Below are 21,904 nucleotides of genomic sequence, written 5' to 3' on the forward strand. Positions count from 1 at the left end.
CTAAATTTCTCTTTAACGACTATATAATGAATCTGATACCTTCCGGTGTCTTCAGGTCTCTTCCACATACATTGCCTTCTCTCACGATTTTTAAACCAAGTGTTAGGTATGATTAAATTATGCTCTGTGCAGAATTCTACCAGGCGACATCCTCTTTTATTCCTTTCCCTCGGTCCATATTTCCCTACTACTTTTCCTTCTTTTCCTTTTCCTACTATCGAATTCCAGCCCCACATGACTATTAAATTTCCGCCCCGCTCAATAATTTCTTTTATCTCATCATACATTTCCTCAATCTCGTCCTCATCTGCGGAGCTGGTTGGTATATAACCTTGTAGTATTGTGGTAGGCGTGGTCTTTGTGTCTGTCTTGGCTACAATAATGCGTTCACTATGCTGTTCATAGTGGCTCATCTTCGTTCTTATTTTTTTTACTCATTATTAAACCTACTCCTTCATTATTCCTACTTGTTTTTGTATTTATAACCCAGTATTCACGTGACCAGAAGTCCTCTTCTTCCTACCACCTAACTTCACTAATTTCCACTATATATAACTTTAACCTATCCGTTTCCCTTTTTAAATTATCTGAGCTAACTCTCCGATTAAGGGATCTGACGTTCCATGCTTCTTAGAATTCCAGTTTCGTTTCTCCTGATAACGACATCCTCCTGAGTAGTCCTCGCTCGGAGATCCGAATAGGGGACCATTTTACCTCCGGAATATTTTAACCAAGGGGATGCCATCATCATTTACCCATATAGTAGAGCTGCATGCCGTCGAGAAGAATTACAGCTGCAGTTTCCCCTTGCTTTCAGTCGTTCGCAGCACCAGCACTGCAAGGCCGTTTTGGTTAATATTACAAGGCTACATCAGTCAATCATTCAGAATGTTGCCTCTGCAAATACTGAAAAAGCTCCTACCCCTCTTCAGGAACTACACGTTCGTCTGGCTTCTCAACAGATACCCCTCCGCTGTGGTTGCTCCTACGGTATAGCTACTTGTATTGCTGAGCACGCAAGCTTCCCCACCAACGGCAAGGTCCATTGATTATGGCGGTGCTGGTGGTGGTGGTGGTGGTGGGGGGGTGGGGGTGGGGGGGGGGGGTTGGTAGTATGATCTGAAAAAAAAAAGAAAAAAATGGAAGATGGAGGTTACGACCCACAAACTGGCGCAACCTTTCGACTACAACTTTTCTCTCTCTCTCTTTTTTTTTTCTTTTTAGCCGAGATGACACTTAACGTCCCACTTATTTGTAGGTTTCATTGATACTAATACTGAATGTTGTTTTGCAAGTTCCAAGTTTTGGTGATTGATCCTTTCGAATTTTGTAATTCTTTAATTTTTTGGTCTTTCGTAACCTGATAATGCACAACAAATGTCCGAAAGATCATATACCACATCGAAGGCCAAAGATCCATTCTTTCAGTGAGGATGCACACCAAGCCACATGTCTTGCGGGAATCCGAAATGGCGAGTGAGGGATTCACTGATAGGTGACGCTGGCCGAGCGGCTCTAGGCGCTTCAGTCCGGAACCGTGCTGCTGCAACGGTCGCAGGTTCGAATCCTGCCTCGGTCATGGATGTGTGTGATGTCCTTAGGTTAGTTAGGTTTAAGTAGTTCTAAGTCTAGGGGGCTGATGACCTCAGATGTTAAGTCCCATAGTTCTCAGAGCCATTTGAACCATTTGATAGGTGACGCTACGCTAGTAGTGTGCAACAGGCTCGGAATTTGAGTCGGATAGGAAAGGTGCTCTGATGGCCGAAGCCGTTAAAGCGACCTCTCGCGTTAAGCGCGGGATAAGAGTTTGAGTCCCGGTCCAGAGGAAATTTTCGCTTGTTACTATCGATTAATTGCAATGCTCAAATGCGTTCATCGTCATGGAAAATTTTTAAATAGTATTTGTATGGCCGCTGGGTCACATAAGGTGTCTGTTCTTTATGTCCGAAAGAATAGACACCGCACATATATACAGAGATAAGTGAGTCATCGGCCATGTAAGTAAATCAGTATCGCTACGAAAATTCTTCATTGGCAGAGAAGCACAGGGAAGTTCGATGACTATATAACGTCTGCATGACGTCATTGGTTCAAAAATGGTTCAAATGGCTCTGAGCACTATGGGACTCAACATCTGAGGTCAACAGTCCCCTAGAACTTAGAACTACTGAAACCTAACTAACCTAAGGGCATGACACACATCCATGCCCGAGGCAGTATTCTAAACTGCGACCTTAGCGGTCGCGCGGTTCCAGACTGAAGCACCTAGAACCGCTAGGCCACTCCGGCCGGCCGCATGACGTCATTCGGCCAATTTAAGTACCTAGCGGCCTATTTAAATATGTCCTGACAATGAAGACTATGTAAGTCGTCGAAAGCTTGAGACTGAAAAATATGACGCTGCATGAACTTCATGACAAATATGTTGTAGTATGATGTATGTTGGGAAAAGTTTGTCGATACATTCGTCCAGCTTGTAACAAGTACTATTTCATCTTCGACAATCAGTCATGAACTATAATTTGTAGTAAACGCTGTCTGCGGGATCCATCATTGGCGACTCGGTATTGGGCTCCATGACAAATGTACTGTAGTGTGAAGTATGTTGGGAAAAGTTTGTCGACACATTCGTCCAGCTTGTAACAAGTATTATTTCATCTTCGACAATCAGTCATGAACGATAATTTGTAGTACAGGCCGTCTGTGGACCCATCATTGGCGACTGGGTATTGGTTTCAGGTTCGCAGAATATGCAATATCTAAACCAAAGTATCAGGACACCTGTTAGTGGACATTAATATCTGGGGTGTCCATCCGTATGACGGCTTCAGCTCCGCTGGAGGCACTTTCAGTGAGGCGTGTCAATGTCTGTGGAGGAATGACACTTCATCCTTCCTCAAGAGCCGAAACCAGAGAATGTAATGATGCTGGAAGCTATGATCAGGAGCGAAGGCCACGTTCTAACTCACACCAGAGGGTTGAGGTCGGTTCAGTGGGCAGAAAAATCCATTTCAGTAATATTACTGTAACTAAATCCTTATCTCACAGATGCTGCTTCATGACGGAGTCATTGCCATGTCTTCCAACTGATCCTCGACTGTACGCAGTACACTATGCATTAAAATGTGTCCATATTGCTTCTTATTTAGCGTTTTCTTAAGCGCCGTACGGGGACTACATTCTAACCACGAATAACATAGTCCTACCATAGCACCATCTCCTCTGTACTTCACTCTTGGCATTACACATAATGGTAGCCACTCGCCAGACCCAAACCCTTCAATCGGTTTGCCACAGGGTATAGTGCGATTCATCGTTCCAAATAATTCGTTTCCAGTCATCCAATGTCCAGTGGCGTCTCTCGCCACTTCACCCCAAGCGTCACTTAGCACTGTCTATACAAATGTTTGCGTTATGAGGAGCTGCTCGACTATTGTACGCCATTATTTTTGCCTCCATACACGCAATCATTCTGTTGGTACTACTTGGGACCCCACAAGTGATTCCTTCCGCTGATTTCATGTGATTTTTCACAGCCACCCTCCGCAATGCTCGACGGTTCCTGTCCGTCTGCTTGGTACCGGTTTATCTGTGGTTGTTCCTTCGCGTCTCCGCTTAGCAGTCGAATCACTAACAGTCGACTTGCTTATCTATAGAAGGGTTTAAATGATCGTGATGGGTTTTTTATTCAGATCATTTCCAGTGACTAGTCTACGTTAGAAGTCACCGAACTCTCCAGATCCTCCATTCTGCTGCTACCTGCTTCTCTGCTGACGACACGGTACTCCCAGCCTCCTTCTATACTCCGCTTTAAATAGGGGTGGTCGGAAACTTTTCATCAGATAGCGTATATTGGTTATTAAAGATCTCAAACCGTCTGAAGTATTCATTTTCGACCACTGGTTCTTGTTTCCAAAGCGCTCATTAGGGTGCTCTACCGTCTGCAGAAATTTGCACAAAATAGGCTATTTCATATCGTTACGTATCCTTTCCTTTTTCTCTTCCACGATGAGTGTCTGTCATCATGTCGACCGTGTTATGATCCCTCCACTGTGTGCGTCCGCAGTTCACGGTCTAGTGGCTAGCGTAGTTACCTCTGGATTAAGGGGTCCCGGGTTCGATTCCCGGCCGGGTTGGGGATTTTTCTCTGCCCGGCGATTGGGTGTTTGTGTTGTCCTCATCATTTCATCATCATCCTCATAATTCGTGACAGTGACTAGAGTGGACTGTGAAAAGAAAATTCGGCTGTGAAAAAAATTGGGGGTTTCTACTGTCACCGATGACCGCTCAGTTGAGCGCCCCACAAACCAAACATCATCATCATCATCATCACCTCCCCTGTGTATTCCATTATGAAGGAAATTGAATAGTTATACAGCCTATTTCGAATATAGACTCTTCACACCTGACAAACAGCGTCTCGTGAGAAGAATGTCGTTTGTCTTCCACTGATTCCCATGTAATATTCTGAGGATCTCCTTAACACTTTCGTTCTGAGTAAATCGACTAGCTACAAATGCGGTATTACGCACGTCGCAACTTACTACGGATTGCACCAATAAGAAGTTTCATTACCTATATTCATTTTGAAATTATCATCTGCATTTTAAACGTCCATCTCTGAACCTCTGTACACGGACATTACTCTCTCCAAACTCTTCATTCCCTTTTAAGTACTTTCCGTCTATATTATTCATAAGGGAAACTAAGCAAGAGCAGGATTTAATGTCCCGTCGACAATGAGATAATTAGAGACGGAGCACAAACTCGGAATGTTTCAAGGGTAGGGAGGGAAATCGGCCTTTGGAAGGGACCATCGCGCTTTTGCCTGGAACGATTCAGGTAAATCACGGAAACCCTAAATCTGGATTGCTGACGTGGGCTTAAACCGTCGTCCTCCAGAATGCGAGTCCATTGTGCTAACCAGTGCAACATCAAGCTCAGTAAAATTTATAAACGAACGAACGAAACACGTGTGGCAAAATCAATGCAGAACTTCAGGCAAATCGAAGAAAACAGTTACGTCATTACGTCCGAGTTGTTTAAGTTTCAACAAAAATGAGATGTTTTGCAAGAATTTTAAATTCAATTGAAAGAAGTCGTTTAGTTCAAACAGTTCCTAAGAGAGACTTAGCTGGACTCGCCATAAAGTCTGCGCTTAGAGCATTACGATATACTTGTTTACTTGATTCTTGGGGCAAAAATGATTAAAGTAACGAGTAATTATCCAAGAGGCACACCAAGCCTCTATCGAAAGCAGGGCATCCCACACGGAGCAGCGACACGATGCACATCTGACGAGATTGTTTTGCAGCCGATTATCGGTTATTGTAGCTTACTAAAAATGCTTCAGAAGGATTTTTTCTTCCTACTTGTGGTTCTCTTTTCTTGTGTCATCCTAGACACATGAAGTGCATAATTGACCCTCGTCGTCCTAGCCACTTGAAATGTATGGTAAACAAGTTGGAATATCGTCAACTAGTACAACCTACATACGAACATACAAATAATGCAAAATGAATATTTCATTCTGCAGCGCTGTACTGAATTCTACAGGTGGATTTAAAATGTGTGCTCGACTGAGGCTTCTCGAACAATGATACCCTAAATCTACATATGATCTACATCCATTCTTTGCAAACCACTGTGAAGTGCATGCCAGGGAATACTTTCCATGCTAACAGTTACTAGGGCTTCTTCCCGTCCAATTCATGTATGGAACGCGGGAAGTACGATTACCTAAATGCTTCTGTGCTAGCTGTAATTAGTTTAAGTTTATTTTCGCGCTACCTACGGAAACGTCGAAGATGAGGTTGCAGTATATTCCTAGACTCATCACTTAAAGGTGGTTATTGAATCTTTGTAAGTAGGCTAAGACGGGGTAGCGTCTATCTTCAGTCATTGCTAATTAAGTTTCTTCAGCACATCCACGACACTCTCTCGCGGGTCAGACACACCTGTGGCAATACGTGCTGCCCTCCTATGTGCACCACTGGTCAAACGGTTTCGATCACCTATCAAACCTTTGGATCTGTAGTTAAAACAGGAATTTCGTCTGGAATTTTCTATCATATCCCCGTTTTGATAACAGAACACGTATGAAAGTGTAAAGAGTAAGTGCCTCTGTTGTGTATTTGACTGGTTGTTCGCATAAATGGGCGCTGATGAGTACCCAAACGTTCCTTTACCTGAGACAGTTCTCTTCGAATAGGCCTCAATCCTTGAGCTGTCTGTGTAGCAACCAATTTAAATTTGTTTACAGTACACTGCATCTCGCAGAGTGTTTGTATACCTGGTCATGTCCATACCATATTACTTCACAAAAGGGTGGAAGAGTGTTTGTATAACAGATCATGTCCATACCAAGGGATGGAAGGAGAAGACTGGAACTGGAAAACGTGCTGTAATTGTAGCTCTGCTTCAGGAAGCCTATTCTAGTAGGACAATAGCAACAAAAGTTGACGTAGCCCTGTCTACAGTGGCGCATACATTACAGCGTATCAAGCAAACTGATACCAGTGCAAGTGTTTCGTGATCTGGAAGACCACGAATAACATCATACAGGAAAGATCGGTTCATATGGATACAGAGTAAATATCAAACACTCGTACTGCACCTGAAATTTGCGAGGAAGTAAATACCATGCGAGCTGATTCAATCTATGTCCAAACAGTGCAACGCTGTCTTCGTGAACGACGTTTAAAGGCCTGCAAAACATACAAAATAAGGTGAAAAGATTGCAATGGCGTCAACAACATAAAAACTCGGTCGTGCAGCAATGGACCAAAGTGTTATTCACGGATAAATCTATGGTTAAACTATGTGGAAGCAATTGTCGAACGTTTGTTCGTCGACTTTATGAAGAACATATGAAGAATCAGCGTGTGACGACAACGGTAAAGGATGGTGGAGGCTTAGTCATGGCGGGGGATGTTTGCGGGTGACAAATACAGTGAGCTAGTGAGAATTAATGGCACGTTAAAGAAGGAAATACATTACAAGATACTGATCAACAATGCAGCTCTATCTGTCAAGAGACTTATTGCTCGTAGGTTCGTTCTACAACAGGACAATGATTCCAAACACGCTTCTAAATTGTATGTCAATGGGAAAGAGAAATGTGGGGAACGGAGGAATATGATTTGGCCAAATTAGTCTCCTGAGTTAAATATCGTGGGATGGACGTGATAACGAAGTATGAAAACCGAGAACATCTAATGTCGAAGATCTGTAAAATAATTTACAGGCGTGTTCGACTTCCATGCCTGCAAAAACACTACAAAATTTTATCTCCAGAATGCCAAGTGTTGTGCAGCATTAAACCATATTGTATTGTATTTAATGACAGAGAGAGAAAATATTTATTTTCTTGGTCTATTTAGTTTGTGTAATGTGTTTTTACATTTAAATAAAGTATACACTTTTTATTGTGAGTGATCGAAAACGTAGTGTATACGTTGAATACCTTCCGTTAGAACTATTTGTTACAGGTCTCACACGCTTCAGGAAAATTCTAGGATTGGTCACACAAGTGTTTTGTAAGAAATCTTCTTTATAGGCTGCTTGCATTTCCCTCATATTCTGCAAATGAACCGTCTGAGCTAGCTGGACACAGTTCACGGTACGCCTCGGATGATAAATCTACTAGGGGGGATGCAGCAGTACCTCTGTGGGGGTTGGCATGTAACTATCTCACTTACGAGCTTTGTGAGAGTGAGAGTACGTTAAGGACGACACGAAAGAGCGCCGCAGTTTGGGTAGAATTTTAGTGTCTTTGAGTTAAGGGAAGAAAAAAATGGTTCAAATGGCTCTGAGCACTATGGGACTTAACATCTGAGGTCAACAGTCCCCTAGAACTTAGAACTACTTAAACCTAACTAACCTAAGGACATCACACACATTCATGCCCGAGGCAGGATTCGAACCTGCGACCGTAGCGGTCGCGCGGTTCCAGACTGTAGAGCCTAGAACCTCTCCGCCACAACAGCCAGCTTAAGGGAAGACATTAATTGGGTTTCTGGAATACGTGGCCGGACTGCCTGTGTCCGGGCCCCTCTCTTTGTCTTCAGTATTTAGTTTATGAGCTCCATTATCTTCATGTTGCCCATAGTTGCCTTCCAAATAGTGTTCCAGTGCTCGGAGTGTAGTCGTACAAGAAAAGAACTACTGGTTTAGCTTGTTTGTCAGTGGTTTTACTTTTACGTCTGGGGAAATTTTCTGTAGAACAGAATGATTACTAATACCACTAGTAATACTGCCAGTAGGTTCCATCCTAACGAAGTTTGAAATTATTAAAAGAAGGGGACAGGACTTATGGGAATGCCTACATCTTAGCAAAAGCCAATCTAACTGAAGTTACAACACTGACTGGCAGAAAGGACGAAATTTTTAACAAATTCCCGGAGTCACTCAGATCTGGATTTTGAATACAGCAGAGCACTGGTTTCTGCAGGGCATAGATAGTAAACGTGTGTCTTAAGGAGGGACGCAGAACAGGGGCAAAAGTGCTTCGGTATGTCTGTGATTTTTGAACGTTGTAATCATAGTCTAGAGAGACCACCAGATTTGAGATGGAAGTGCGCAGTGGAAGCGTGAAATTGTGGTCACGATTCTACTCACGGACGGATAATGTGTAAGAGACAAATGAATCTGTGTTGAACCTAAGAGCGCAACTCTTTATGGAAGCAGATCTGTGTAAGAGGATAGTGTTAGTAAGTAACTGCTCAGGTTGTGGTCAAAAGGAACGGTCTTCGAAAGGTTAATTGCATTAATATTTTTTAGTGCCTGACACAAAGCGATATTGTATTGATTTACTATAGCTACCGATTTAGGTCATAAGCCATCATCTTGATGTGAAAGAATCAACTTAAGAGTCGGTCAGTACTAGCATCAAACTCGCTCATTACTCGTAAGCATCGCAGCTGCTAGTCAGTGGGGCAGCGAGTAGCTCGTGGCTCGAGCACAGGTGCTCACGAGCGAGGCGACTCCGTCGTACTCGTAGCGGAAGAGAAATCGACCAGATGTATTAGTCAGAGGCCTGCGATGAATTTATCATTTCATCTTCATAATATTTTGTTCCTTGAATTTTTGTCAGGTCTTGTTTAAAAACATCATAGAAGCTGGAAATGGTCACATGATTTGTCCCTTGAGCATGTGCCAAGTAGTAAAACGTTTCTCTGCTATAATCAAATTCAATTTGCGAAGTCATTTTATGGCTGTTTAATGGAAACATTCTTCATACTTAAATGAAAGATGAGATTAAAATTACCAGAGTAATGAATGATCAGACGGAATCACTTAATTAAGTAGAGGTTGAAGATAACGTAGCACAGTACATGACATCCATGTGCCCAGAATGCAAAAATATATTGATAACAGAAACTTATGAATACAAACCTGTATATTACATTTATATCTTTCAAGTGGAGCTTATTTACACAGCTTATTTGTGTACTATTTTGTATGATGTGATTGAATTAATAAAATAATTTCCTTGTCCCTCTTATTGTTGTGAATTAACGAACTGCCATTGACGCGTTATGGATCGATACAGCAGTGCTTCTCGGATACATTTAAGCCTGCCTTGCTTAAATTTCTTTCGCTTGAAGCGCTACTAGCGTTAGTGTAGAGTATTTCTTTCGCCACTTTAAAGAGCTTGGGGAAGGCACAAACATTGGCTTTCCACCACGACAAAACGTTCTTGACGTTATCACCTGGGGCGTCCATGTTCAGATATTTCTCAAGTTTATCTTTGCGTTTAGGAGTTGATGAACGCAAGCTTCGGAACTTCTTTACGAGAGAAGACATGGGATCTGCTTTCTCTTCTTTCACGACTACACTATTTAGCTTCTGACGAACAGTTCGATAAATATTTCCTTTCTTCTCTTCACTCAATACTAAGAGTTCCTTGAAATATGGATGAAAAACTGTAGCCATGTAATGAGAATCCTGTAGGTCGTTAACGACTTTCTTCTTTAGATAGGGTTCTGCACAGTCTCCCACCACTGTAACCAGTGCATTGCCATCTTCACTTTGGCATGTATCTAGCGAACTAAATGCCGATAGCACCACAAGAGACAGGATCGGTTCTATTTCACCCTCTAGGTCATTTGTGACCTCTTTAAAAGGTTCAAAGAATTTAATTACGCCCTCCATTACATCAGATTGATAGGAAGATTTCATTTCCTGCTTGTTTCTCCAACAGCAAATTCTCAGTTTCATTTTTTTGTGAACGAAAAAAATCCAACATCGTATAGATGGTATTCCATCTCGTTTCAACATCTTGATGTAATGTTTTTCCTAATGTTGCCATCCAACCGGAGAGTATCATGTTTCTCACAGTTATAAGCACTGCCTGGATAGATTTATAAATATCTGCCTGTACTTCACTACTGAACTTCTCATCCAATATGCCCCTTAATGCTGTGTTTATACAGGACACTGCACATAACAGACGTCTGTGGTGTTGAAGAACTTTCTTTATGTTAGACTCATGATTCGTCACAACTGTCAGTTTGTTTAGTTCTAGAGGAGATACATCTACCTCAGACATTTTTTCATGTAACTGCAAGAACATTTTCACTCGTTTCTGAAACGTCGGGAAACTTCATTGCCGGCCGCTGTAACCGAGCGGTTCTAGGCGCTGCTGCTACGGTCACAGGTTCGAATCCTGCCTCGGGCATGGATGTGTGCGATGTCCTTAGATTAGTTAGGTTTAAGAAGTTCTAAATCTAGGGGACTGATGACCTCAGATGTTAAGCCCCATAGAGCTTAAAGCCATTTGAACCTTTTTTTTTTTTTAAACTTCGTTGGAAGGAGCACACTCTTTATCCGCTGACACTTATGGTCAGAGTCTACGTTAATACTAAAGATACTGTACTTCGCGATAAGTGTCAGTCCAAAGATCGCACATCGTGGAACATTCTCTGGTCAATAGCGTGCCTTGCTTGAGGCAAAATCTCATTTCTCGCTTGATCGGCAATATCTTGTATATGTCGAGAATGGTTCTAACAGAAGGTAAAACCGCTTGTGCTCTCACTGTTTCGTACTTGCTACCAATATCGATTAGTCCTTGTCAAAGGCTAAGAAACACTTCCCCAATAACAATGCTGAACGGCCGTGGATCCAACGCACACATTTGCACACACCTGTCTCTGACGGTCTCTTTATCGCTTTTCGAAACTGTTTAGATGTTGAAAGTGTGATACTTCAGCATGTATGTCTTCTCACGCTTGTGGTGCTTCCCTTGTATATGAGTAATGCTTTACACCTCCCTCTTCGGCACTGAACCCAACCCACAGTATCGCAAGTATCAGCTTCAGCAACTGTCTGGAACGAAAAGTAGCAGTATGAACATCTGTTCTGACGAATACAGATCCAATTTTTTCTCGTATCTCTTTAACAATGAAGCAGTTTTTTGGGAAACTACACTCCTGGAAATTGAAATAAGAACACCGTGAATTCATTGTCCCAGGAAGGGGAAACTTTATTGACACATTGCTGGGGTCAGATACATCACATGATCACACTGACAGAACCACACAGGCAACAGAGCATGCACAATGTCGGCACTAGTACAGTGTATATCCACCTTTCGCAGCAATGCAGGCTGCTATTCTCCCATGGAGACGATCGTAGAGATGCTGGATGTAGTCCTGTGGAACGGCTTGCCGTGCCATTTCCACCTGGCGCCTCAGTTGGACCAGCGTTCGTGCTGGACGTGCACACCGCGTGAGACGACACTTCATCCAGTCCCAAACATGCTCAATGGGGGACAGATACGGAGATCTTGCTGGCCAGGGTAGTTGACTTACACCTTCTAGAGCACGTTGGGTGGCACGGGATACATGCGGACGTGCATTGTCCTGTTGGAACAGCAAGTTCCCTTGCCGGTCTAGGAATGGTAGAACGATGGGTTCGATGACGGTTTGGGTGTACCGTGCACTATTCAGTGTCCCCTCGACGATCACCAGAGGTGTACGGCCAGTGTAGGAGATCACTCCCCACACCATGATGCCGGGTGTTGGCCCTGTGTGCCTCGGTCGTATGCAGTCCTGATTGTGGCGCTCACCTTCACGGCGCCAAACACGCATACGACCATCATTGGCACCAAGGAAGAAGCGACTCTCATCGCTGAAGACGACACGTCTCCATTCGTCCCTCCATTCACGCCTGTCGCGACACCACTGGAGGCGGGCTGCACGATGTTGGGGTGTGAGTGGAAGACGGCCTAACGGTGTGCGGGACGGTAGCCCAGCTTCATGGAGACGGTTGCGAATGGTCCTCGCCGATACCCCAGGAGCAACAGTGTCCCTAATTTGCTGGGAAGTGACGGTGCGGTCCCCTACTGCACTGCGTAGGATCCTACGGTCTTGGCGTGCATCCGTGGGTCGCTGCGGTCCGGTCCCAGGTCGACGGGCACGTGCACCTTCCGCCGACCACTGGCGACAACATCGATGTACTGTGGAGACCTCACGCCCCACGTGTTGAGCAATTCGGCGGTACGTCCACCCGGCCTCCCGCATGCCCACTATACGCCCTCGCTCAAAGTCCGTCAACTGCAAATGCGGTTCACGTCCACACTGTCGCGGCATGCTACCAGTGTTAAAGACTGCGATGGAGCTCCGTATGCCACGGCAAACTGGCTGACACTGATAGCGGCGGTGCACAAATGCTGCGCAGCTAGCGCCATTCGACGGCCAACACCGCGGTTCCTGGTGTGTCCGCTGCGCCGTGCGTGTGATCATTGCTTGTACAGCCCTCTCGCAGTGTCCGGAGCAAGTATGGTTGGTCTGACACACTGGTGTCAATGTGTTCTTTTTTCCATTTCCAGGAGTGTATGTCAAGATGGCTACATTTAAATGTATTTGATGCTCCCAGGTAAGTCTAAAAGCTTATTTCTTTCTGCTACACATGAACTCTGCCAGAACGTATTCACCTTTTTTGTGATATGATAGAAGCATTTTTCATTCTTGTTATTTATTTATTTCAGTATCACGAATTCGGCAGAAGAACCATTTTCAAACGCAAAGGTAAAAAAGTCGGTAATTATGGGCTCTGAGCACTATGGGACTTAAGATCTGAGGTCATCAGTCCCCTAGAACTTAGAACTACTTAAACCTAACTAACCTAAGGACATCAAAGACATCCATGCCCGAGGCAGGATTCGAACCTGCGACCGTAGCTATCGCGCGGTTCCAGACTGAAGCGCCTAGAACCACTCGGCCACGCCGGCCGGCTCCGTAGTTATCAGACATGTCTTAATATGATGTTGTTGTAGAAATGGTTCCTGCTTAGCACAGCACTAAGTTGGACAGCTGCACATTACTTTAAAAGTATGTCTTCCGTACGTAACGTTAGGTACAGTCTTTTTTTTAAATTCGCACTCAGATCGTATGATGAAATGATTGCTATGTATAGGGTGCACCATAGCTCCCCCAACAAATAAGATACCTTGCGGGTATTTTGGTACAAGGATCACACGGTCTCTGGCGTCTAGTTTCAGAGGAATACTGTAGCAAGTATGGTGGGTCTGACACACCGGTGTCAATGTGTTCTTTTTTCCATTTCCAGGAGTGTATAAGGCAACGAAAAGTAAAGGGGAAAATACTAAGATCATTCTTTCCAGAATGCCCTAAGTTGAAATCTGGTGAGCAATGTCTTCAGTACATTGTTAGTATCGTTCAGATCCCGATGAAGTCGAAGGAAGACGGTTTCTATTTCCACACGCGAAAAGGATTGTCCCTTTTATTTTATTTCTAACAGCGACCTTCGTCCATGACTGAGATTTTCAATTTCATTTGGAAGTGGGTTAACTACTAGACTACGAGCGAAAGATCTGCATCAAGTTTTATACTGTGTAATGCGTAAATCCAGCGTCCTGGCTATCTAGCGTTAATCGTGTTTCTTAAAGCTTTGAAGTGAATGTAAATGAACTTGGCACTGAACTGGTAAAAACACAGCGTAGGTTCTAAAGTGTGTCGCGTTATCGTAATAAAAACACACCAGATAAGGAAATGTTGCATTACACGCCACAGTATTATTAGTCCATTAGAGCTAAAGGCTCCTTCGGGAATTTAGACTTTAATAGCCAGAGGCTCTTTGATAAACTTTCAATCATTAAAGCTGATGGCTCTTCAAAAAAAAAAAAAAAAAAAAAAAAACCCGCATTCAGACAAGTGCGTCACTAACTCATTCAACTTATTTGGTGTTATATGGTGACGTAATAATTTAACTCACACAGTCAAACTATCTAGTAGATCCTGATTTATTTCCACTATTAAAAACAGGTTATACGTTTCAAAGGAAGTCTTAAACAGATGAAGCGAGCACTAGGAGTAAGTAAATAAAATTTAGTTTTACTAGCTTTCCCAGTGAGCAAGTGAACGCAATTAGCAGCATGAAATAGAAAAGTCTTAACTCAGTATAGCATCCTTGATTCACTTACTCGCAAAACATATCTGTTACGAGCGCGCTAATTCCTCATTCGTAATAACATTCGCAAATAAACTGAACGCTCTAATAATATACAAGATTTAACCCATCGTTGTTCAGAAAGGAAAAGAGATACGAAAATAAATCTCGAGCAGTTTTGTTTGATATTGCTGTAAGAGTAAACTTCAGAAAAATCGGATAGAATTATCGTGGGCATCTCTTTCATCTGACACGACATGACACAAATTTCTAATAAAATGAAACTCGTATGCTGAACTTATCGCAGAAGGAACTACCCCGGCTTGTTCTGGGTCTGTCCAGCAGAACGCTCATCTCGTCTCCTAGCAGTGGGTAAATAATAATAATGTCGTGTGACGAGGGCCTCCCGTTGGGTAGACGGGTAACGGCCACTTTCATCGTCATAGCTCTGAAAGAAAAGGCACGCCAGTGTTTACGGGTCTCACGAATGTAGCGGAACGTCTCAGCAGGCGACACTGCGGCAGGCCTCCCGGTTCCATTGCCCCTGGTGGCCGCGAGTACGGCTCACGGCGGTAAGGCGCAACGAGCGAGCCTGACGGCTCAGGTGACCGGCTCTAGAATGAACAGTACTACTCACATGTCAAACAATTTGAGACATAGAAATACTTTTACAGATATATTCATCACAAATGTGCATATTAAACAAAGGGAAAATTCATAAATATGGATCTGAGGCACATTCGATAGTAACAGAGTTACATGTAATTGTAATGAAATGTATTAGTAAATGTGTTTTCAAGTATCAGATTAGTTGACATGTGACTGGTACCGTTCATTCTATAATACAAAGATGATGGTTTGTGACCTAAACCGATGATGTAATAAATGAATGCGGTACAGCTTTTAATCATGCACTTTTACAAAACATATAACTGCTGTCGATAGCCGCCTAGAGAAAATACTTTTTTTTTTAAATTTAATTCGTACAAACTGTGTTAGTACGGTGTAAGGTTTATTTAATCTAATGTAAATATTTGACTCTAATATACAGGTTGTTTCAAAAAAAAATTCATCCGATTTCGAAGGATTATATCCATACTTCGATATTAATATTATACACTGAAGAGACAAAGAAACTGGTACACCTGCCTAATATCGTGTAGGGCCCCCGAGAGCAGAAGTGCCGCAACTCGACGTGGCATGGACTCGACTAATGTTTGATGTAGTGCTGGAGGGAACTGGCAACATGGATCCTGCAGGGTTATCATAAATCCGTAAGAATAGGAGGGGCTGGAGATCTCCTCTGAACAGCACATTGCAAGGCATTCCAGATATGCTCAGTAGCCCGCATCTCGTGGTCGTGCGGTAGCGTTCTCGCTTCCCACGCCCGGATTCCCGGGTTCGATTCCTGGCGGGGTCAGGGATTTTCTCTGCCTCGTGATGGCTGGGTGTTGTGTGATGTCCTTAGGTTAGTTAGGTTTAAGTAGTTCTAAGTTCTAGGGGCTGATGACCTAAGATGTTAAGTCCCATAGTGCTCAGAGCCCTTTGAACCATATGCTCAGTAATTTCCATGCACTGGGAGCTTGGTGGTCAGCGGAAGTGTTTAAACTCAGAAGAGTGTCTCTGTAGCAATTCTTGACGTGTGGGGTGTCGCATTGTCCTGCTGGAATTGCCCAAGTCCATCGAAATGCACAATGGACATGAACGGATGCAGGTGATCAGACAGGATGCTTACGTGTTATCCGTCAGAGTCGTATCTAGATGTATCAGGGGTCCTGTATCACTCCAACTGCACACGCCCCACACCATTACAGAACCTCCACCAGCTTGAACAGTCCCCTGCAAACGTGCAGGCTCCATGGATTCATGAGGTTGTCTCTATACCCTTACACGTCCATCCCGTTGATACAATTTGAGACGAGACTCGTCCAACCAGGTAACATGTTTCCAGTCATCAACAATCCAGTGTCGGTGTTGATGGCCCCAGGCGAGGCGTAAAGCTCATCGAGGTACACGAGTGGGCCATTTATATCGATGATGTTCCGTTGAATGGTCCGCAAGCTGACTCTTGTTGATAACCCAGCACTGAAATATGCAGCAATTTGAGGAAGTGTTGCAATTCTGTCACGTTGAACAATTCTCTTCAGTCGCCGCCGGCCGATGTGGCCGAGCGGTTCTAGGCGCTTCAGTCTGGAACCGCGCGACCGCTACGGTCGCAGGTTCGAATCCTGCCTCGGGCGTGGATGTGTGTGATGTCCTTAGGTTAGTTAGGTTTAAGTAGTTCTAAGTTCTAGGGGACTGATGACCTCAGAAGTTACGTTCCATAGTGCTCAGAGCCATTTGAGTCATTTCTTCAGTCGCCGTTGGTCCCGTTGTTGCCGGATCTTTTTTCGGCCGCAGCTATGTCGGAGATTTGATGTTTTACCGAATTCCTGATATTCACGGTACACTCGTGAAATGTTCGTAGTGTAAAATCCCTTCATCGCTACCTCAGGCATGGGGTGTCCAATGGTTATAACACCACATTCAAACTCACTTAAATCTTGATTGTAGCAACAGTAGCCGATCTAACAACTGCGTCTTTCTTTTTTTTTCTTTTTTCGGCGGCACAACTGTGCCAGACACTTGTTGCCTTATCTAGGCGTTGCCGACCGCAGCGCCGTATTCTGCCTGTTTACATATCTCTTTATTTGAATACGCTCCTCTATACCTTCTTTTCTGATGCTTGAGTGTAGATCCGAAAGTAAATTTGCCATGCTTTCACGACTACAATACCGAACCGATTTTGATGAAAATTGGTGTGAACCCTGAGGAAGAAAATCGGCTACTTTAGAAAGTGTATAGTACAAGGTATTTTCTGATTTAAAACGCGAAATGTGGAACAATAATTACGATATTAAGAAAGCTTTTTACTCTTTGAATTTTGATCTTTATCATATTTGTGAAGATACTTTTATTGTTCAATATGTTTTACATGATTCAGCATAATGAATACAATGCTTGTACAGTCCTAATATATTTAGTCCATACTTCCATACTAATATCCGTGACCAGACCGTCGCATTTTAGTCTCTGAGTGTCACGCGTTTCCTATAGCTTCTGAAACGCTCGGAGGTTTACAACGACGGCATCATTTAAACGCTGTACGACACAGAGAAAGACGTAGTACCTTTACGGTGTAGAACTTGGAAGGTTTTATTGTAAAACTGCATTTGACTATAATTCGCGAGCGCAGCCGTGCACAACACGCAGGCAAGTGAGGGCAAGTGACGTTACTGCTCGAACAAATATAAAATCTGAGCTGCACAGAACTACATACTACTCATTTTCTTTCGTCGTCAGTGTAACGATATTTAATAATTTAAGAAAAATCCAAATTTTGTTTTAGTATTGGCGCGATCAGTAAGTATGACAAAAAACACCTCCTGGTCTTGTGGTTAACATTGCTGACTGTCTGTCGTGGGAAGATGTGTTCGATTTACAGCCAGGTGAGATTTTGTCTGCTTGGGACTGAATACGCGCGCGCGCGCGTTTGTCTGTGTGTGTGTGTATTGTCCTCAACATCATTTTATCGTAATCGAAGAGCAACTCGCCGAAGCGGCGTTAAATAAAAAGATTTGCACCAAGCGGCCGAACGTCCCGAAAGCGATCCCCCAGCCAAAAAAGCCGTACGCAGATATGATTTAATTTTACTAATACTCGTGTAGAGGCGTGAGTAACATCTAGAAAAGAATGCTGATCCAGGCCTCAACGTGTTTAATACATAATTCCATACTAATATTGTTAAATGCGAAAGTAACTCAATCAGTTACGTTTTCACGACTAAGCCACTGAACCGATTTTGATTAAATCTGGTACGGAGATAGCTAGAACCCTGAGGAAGACCATAATCTTCTTTAGAAAAAGAACCGAATCCTAAGACGGCGGAGCGGGGAATGGAACATCTTTTTTTACATCAATGAACATAAACCATCTTAAAATTACTAAATTTGTTGGCTAAGGTACACACTGTATAACGTATAGACGCCCACACATCTGTGTCGCACGTACCGCACGGCAGCGACGACGCTGCACGTGTCACGTCGTCGTGCGCTGAGGCAATTTGGTGGAGAGGGGGGTGGGGGCGCACATGCCGAGCTATTCTTATCCGAACAGGCACACACGAGAGGGCAGCTGACTTACAGTAGCTTACTTACTCACCATAATCACCACAAAAGAAAATAAATCTACTGACATGCGAGAGAAGCCTCGGATAAAATTTAGTCTCATTACACAAATGAAAACAGAACTCTTGGAGACAACTTAATTTACCCACGCGACCTTAGAGTGTTGATTTTCAAAAGAACCATTCGATTTTACAATGATATACAGTAAAACTTCTGAGTAACGGATATCTTTGGGGAAAATAAAAAAAATCTTCTTTTAAGAAGTTCTGCTATTCATAAGAGGAAAACAATACAGTCCACAATATAGTACATACAGTGCACCGTAGGCAGAAAAGTACCGTACTAGTGTGTACCGTGTGTGTAAATTAATGAAAATTTATCTTTATTTAAGACAGTACTACGTTAATGAAATCTTCATTCAGAAGTATAACACAGAATTAAAATTTCTTTCAAGTATTCTTGAAATTTTGTTTTAAATAATCACGTATTTTTTCTGAGAGAGAGAGCCATTTGTAATTGTCTTCTCAAAACGTGCTTCAACTGATGACATTGAACTGAGTGCCTCTTCATCACTTTTCACTAAAAAGTTGTGTTTCATTTTTCTTACTACTCCTTGAACTGCCTGTTTAGTTAAAAGTGAAGTAAAATCCGGTTCAATTGCGTAATAATCTTTATCCTGTTGGCCGGTCGCTGTGACCGAGCGGTTCGGTTCTAGGCGCTTCAGTCCGGAACCACGCGGCTGCTACGGTCGCTTCGAATCCTGCCTCGGGCATGGATGTATGTGATGTGCTTAGGTTAGTTAGGTAAGTATTTCTAAGTCTAGGGGACTGATGACCTCAGATGTTAAGTCCCATAGTGCTTAGAGCCATTTGAACCATTTTCATCCTGTTGTCGATTCTCGACATTATCACCATACACTTCTTGATGAAGCTTTTCTGAGAGTTCACTTACGCTAGTTAATGTAATTTCTGTGAAAAGTGCATCATCGATATTGTCTTATCCCTTAGATCCACGAAATTCTTCTAGTATTGACTGAAATTCATGTTCATGCTTCTTGTGGTAGTTTCCTTTTTCACCGTCGTCATTTGCCGAAGCAAGGTCATTAAAAATGCACCCTGCCTTCTTGAAACAGTAGCTGATTGTAGTGGATGTTTCTGGTATTAAGGCTTAAGAAATCTACAGAACTGCTTCCAATACACAGACAGATTTTCCGAGTTCATGTCAGATCTAACATCGTACATTCGAGACAACATACGTCTTAACACTTTTTGCCTGTAACACATTTTGAAATTCTGAATAATCTTCTGATCCAATGATTGGCAACGTGAAGTTGAATTTGGTGACAAAAAGATTATTTTCTCATTTTAAATGCAGCATCACTCTGAGCAGAGTCTTTCCTCCTTTTTCTTTCCATTCATCTATCAAATGCAGCAAATATATATAGTAATTATCGCCCTCGTCATCCAAGTGTGAATATTAGCAATCCACTCCACGTTCAAAAAAATGTTCAAATGTGTGTAAAATCTTATGGGACTCAATTGCTAAGGTTATCAGTCCCTAAGCTTACACACTACTCACCCTAAATTATCCTAAGGATAAACACACACACCCATGCCCGAGGGAGGACTCGAACCTTCTCCGGGACCAGCCGCACACTCCATGACTGCAGCGCCTTAAACCGCTCGGCTAATCGGCGCGGCCCACTCCACGTTCAGTTTATTCAAATCAATACCCATAAACCATCTAGGCTTTGCAGACTTATCAATGATTAAACGGTTTTCAAATTCATCTATCTCATAAGGTGCGGTCAGAAAGTTTCCGTTTGAGCGCGTTGCTGCAGTGTATATGCAACGTAGTATATAAGCACCGACATGTAGAAAAGGGATCTCCGACGTCCGCGTGGAAAATGCGGAAACGGGATCTATGGCGACTTAGGAAATGCGTCCAAACTGGACCAACGTGCTGTTGTTTTCTTGGCTGTCGAACGGTGAACACCGATAGACGTCGATCGGAGAACGAAGCATGTGTATGGCGCAACACATCTGTCGAAAACCACCGTTGTGGAATGGTTCGCCAAGTTCTGTGCTGGTCGCAGTTCACCATACGACGCCGGTCGATCTGGGAGGACAGCCTCATCCAACTCAAGTGGGAGACTCTCGAACGCCGGCCCTATAGTCCTCATCTCTCTCTATGCGATTAGCACGACTTCGGTTACTTAAAAAATGCCTTCAAGTGTCGACGATTCCTTTCAGATGAGGATATGCAGCAGGCAATTAAGGACTTCTTCACGCAGCAGGACACAGTCTTTTACCAAACAGATATCTTCAACCTGATACGTAGGCGGGACGATGGCCGCAATGCTCAAGGCGATTTTGCCTGACTGACGCACCGATTCCGGACTATACGGCCCTGCAAATGAATGTTTTTGATCGCCCCTTATATTAACAGACAGCAGAACAGTGAGTCGTTGTTTTGAAATTTTGCCTCCTGAAGATTTTTTACCTTTCTCGGACATTGTTTTACTGGGAAGAGTTCGGAAGAAAATACCAGTCTCGCCAAGTTAAAAAGTTCGTTTTTCGTAACCCTCCCAAATTCCTGTTATCCATTTTTGCCAACCTGACGCGACGTTTTCGTCCACTGAACTGGACTCACCACGCACGGTTAGTAAAGAGATATGTCTACTTCTAAATTTGTCAAGTCAACCTACAGATGCTTTAAAATCGTTAAGTCCTAGCTCCTTGGCGATTGCGACTGCTTTCTCGCCGATCAGAGTTCACTAACCAGTATTGCTGCGAGCCCGACAGAACCATTCAACAGTCAAATTTCCAACTGTTAAATCAGGTGCGTGAGGAAAAGTGCGTTTACTGGTAAAGTTATCATTTCCAATCCACGATTTCACAATGTCCTTTTTGTTTCTTAAAATGTCGCTGATCTTTGCTTTTCCAACATCAAATCTCGTGACCATATTTTTAACACTAAGCTTTTCCTGTTCGTAACACTGATGATCTCGACCATTTTATTCAGTGCTAACATTTTCCGTTTTTGTGTCATCTTAGCACTACAGTACATAAGATTATTAAAGCGAACGGAGCAAAACGAGATCTTTATGCAATTTTACGAACGAGTAGGTGGTCAAAAGAACTACCTGCAGCGGGCAAACCTCTAACGACAACCACATGAACTGAATTCTTGGAACTGGGCCAAGGTAAACTTATGTTTAGAAACTCAAATGAAACTTCAAGCTGAGTTTCTATCTTTATTCATTTAGAAGGTATAGTCTATTAAAAGTAGACAGATTGTTTTCCATCAGTTAGTTTTCTACCCAG

This window comes from Schistocerca gregaria, chromosome X (assembly GCF_023897955.1).
Source record: "Schistocerca gregaria isolate iqSchGreg1 chromosome X, iqSchGreg1.2, whole genome shotgun sequence".
NCBI lineage: Eukaryota > Metazoa > Arthropoda > Insecta > Orthoptera > Acrididae > Schistocerca > Schistocerca gregaria.